The following is a 3,376-nucleotide window of genomic DNA, read 5'->3' on the forward strand; positions in this document are numbered from 1 at the left end:
AAGTTTTCTTCATGTTTAATCATGGTCAAAACTTCCAAAAGGATGAACAACTATAATACTTCATCTTACTTTGTAAATTTTGGTATGAAAGTGAAGAGGACGATGAGAGAAATACTTTAGTGGTTCAGAATTTTGATTGGAGTTTTGGAAAGACACAACTAAAAAATGGATTAATACAGACAGATTTAGTCTTTATTACAGACGGATTTTTGGTTACCGACGGATTTTGTCCCTCTGTAAAAGCTCCGTCGGAAATTATTTACCGACGGATTTTTTTTTCGTCAGAAAATTACAGACAGATTTTTACCAGTTACCGACGGATTTTCTCTCTGTAAATTCTCCATCCATTTCCCAAAGACGACAAACTTTTCGATGGATTTTCCGTCTGTAATTACAGACGAATTTTTCGACAAATTTTCTGTCTATAATTACAGACGGATTTTCAGATGGATTTTCCGTCTATAATTACAGACGGATTTCCGTCTGTAATTACAAACGAATTTTCCGACATACTTTCCATCTGTAATTTGAACTTTGGAAAATCATCTCACACTCTGATTACAGACAGAAAATCCGTCTATAAATCCATCAGTAAGGTAAAATTTTTTTTTCTAATTACAAAATAAACTTATTTTCATATAAAATAAATATAAATTTAATACAAATTTTTATCTAATTTGTATTCGAATATTTATAATATTTCAAAAAATAAACAAATTCATCGCATTATCAAAAACTAAAAGAAAAGTACTATAAACAAGCAAGTTAATATAATTCAAAATATAAACAAAATATATTGATCATCAACTATAATTCCTAGTATATTGTTCAACCATACTAAAACTATCAGCTATAGTCTTCAATGTCATCTTCATCCTCATCATCATCATAGCCCTCATCCGAAGACATTGAGGGTGGTGGCGGTGGCGGTGGTAGTGGAACTGCACTAGAACTACTTGACGCTCTAACCTTCTCATAATAGCTAACATAAGCCTCATTCTACCTCTTCTGTTTCAGCTTTTCCTTCTTGGCCTTTCCAATTGCCCGTTTCAACTTTTCTAACTTCTTTTGAGTCTTTTCCAAAGGAGCCAAGCGTGTATTTAACAACTTACTAATATGCTCATCTGTTTGTTGAGTAACACGCTGAAAAAGCTCTTCATTGAGATTATGAATCTATTCTTGCAAATCAGGAAAATAATTTTGATTTCTTGGTGCTCTTCCAGATATAGAATTGGCAGAAGTGGTTCCAGACTTGATAGAGCTAGAAAAGAATGACCATTTTTCGTAAACTCGATTCTTCTTTTGCCCACCACACACTTCCTCCCAAATCAAGTCTTCATCAATTGGTTGTAGCTCCATTCCCTGTGCTTGAGCCTCGGCATGTTGAACCTGAACTTCTGCCAACTTTTTTATAAACTTCTCCTATTGCACAATGATTATATCAATTATATTATTATTATTATTAAGACAAATAGCAATGTATATCACAGTGCAGCAAATGCAGATTATAGAAAACTTAATTTACATATAACGGAAAAAAGAAAAGAAAAAGGCTTCTCCTTTAATTGGCACATGGCTGACATCTCTTATGGTTATGGTCCATTTTATTCCTCCCTGATAATAAATGAGTTGTAGCATTCCTCATCGAGTAATAAATTAATAATGAGTTGGTTTACCAGGCGTGTAAGCTGCATAAACTTGGAAGAAAAGAAACCAACTATAAAATCACAAAGCACAAAGCTGAATAATAATAATAATGTTGAACATAGTTAGGACCACTAAATACAGTAATGTTAATGCCAGACAGCTAGAAATTAGTTAAGAATTTTGACATAGGAGGAGTATTTATTAAAGGGAATCAACCAATAGTGATTACTTTTATTTATCAAAAACATCAATAGAAATGCGAATTATGCTATATCTCAAGTCGCAGCATGTACCAAAAACATGACCAAAAACACAAAAGGGCATATAAATATTCAAGTGGCAGCATGTACATTAATTTAACATTTATGCTATATCTCACATGAGTGTCTTGAGAGCGCTTGTCTACCTATTTAGACTTGTCACTTTTAAGTGTGTGGGTTTCTTTGAAGACCTCCTCGTGGGTTGGTGTACGGCCCAACTGCTTCTTCTGTTCCACATAAAACACAAAATAAGAAAAATTTTACATAAATAGATGTCTATTAAATAAGATCTAAAGCCACTTAAATTATATTACCATCCTCTCTATAGTTGAGCTCAATGGAATAGAACCACCGCAACGGACATAACCACCTAAGAGTGACGCTCGATTCTCTCTTACTTTTTTCCTTATATTTTTCCATATCTCATCTATTTCCCAGTACCTTTCTAACACCTTTTTGTAAGCAGGAATTAGCCCTTCGTGGGTTGTATCCACACCCTCACAGATATCTGACATCATTTGGCTAAATCGCTTACTTGTCCTATACTTGAAAGCCCTCCAGAAAAACTCATCATCATCATCATCAATAAGAAAGTGGCTCTGCACATACTCATCAAATTGCTACTTAAAAGATTCAAATCACATGAACAATATTCAATCAAGTTATGATTAAAGACAAGTTATGATTAAAAAAGAAAGAACAAAGAAAACAAAGAGCACATAACTCTCTCACTTTGACTATATTACATACAGAACAAAAATAGGAACAACATTATAAATTGCTACAAATAGAAATTGGTGCTGCTATTGAAAACTAGGGCCTGTGTTAAGCCATTAGCACTTTAATTTGAAATTAAAATATAGTAGTAAACACATATCTTTAGTCTATTAGCACTTTAATCATAATCAGGAAGCATATAACTAGTGAAAACATATATAAATAAAATTCAAACAGATGCTGCTATTTTAATTATGGAGAGATCCAAATTTTACCTTATTTTTCCATCAGGAACCAATCTTTTTTTTTGTGACACTATTAGGAACCGATGCAGTCTCTGATAGAGGAGATGTACTAGAGCTTTCAGGTGTCTCTGAATCAACTAATAGACTGGAATTGCAAAGCGGAGGAGGAATCGAAATCGGAGGAGGGGGTGGAGGAGGGGGACCCATACATCCTGGAGTAGGCCAACTTGGTGGAGGAAGACCCGTGTAGCCTGGATTAAGTACCATCAAATAGGGTTGCTGGCTGAGTGGTCCTGACTGAAAATCTGGCACAACCGAAGTCCCAGAAGAGGTGGAGGTGGTTGAAATAGCAGCTGCGGTAGTGGTGCGAGAACCTCTATGACCCTTGACACCTTTACCCTTGACCCGAGGAGCCATGACCTACATATATATTAAAAGACAATATTAAAGACAAATAAATACTTTATTATCTGATATTTATTTCTGAGCAACCCAGCAATGATTTCT

The 3,376-nt window shown here is 34.5% G+C and overlaps 1 pseudogene; it reads right to left on the reverse strand.

Moving 5' to 3' along the window:
- Positions 1-805: 805 nt before the first annotated feature.
- Positions 806-1,359, reverse strand: LOC148549809 (uncharacterized; annotated as a pseudogene).
- Positions 1,360-3,376: the final 2,017 nt, after the last annotated feature.

The sequence above is a fragment of the Arachis ipaensis genome, chromosome B8 (assembly GCF_059453495.1).
Source record: "Arachis ipaensis isolate K30076 ecotype BB chromosome B8, ASM5945349v1, whole genome shotgun sequence".
Taxonomy (NCBI): Eukaryota; Viridiplantae; Streptophyta; class Magnoliopsida; order Fabales; family Fabaceae; genus Arachis; species Arachis ipaensis.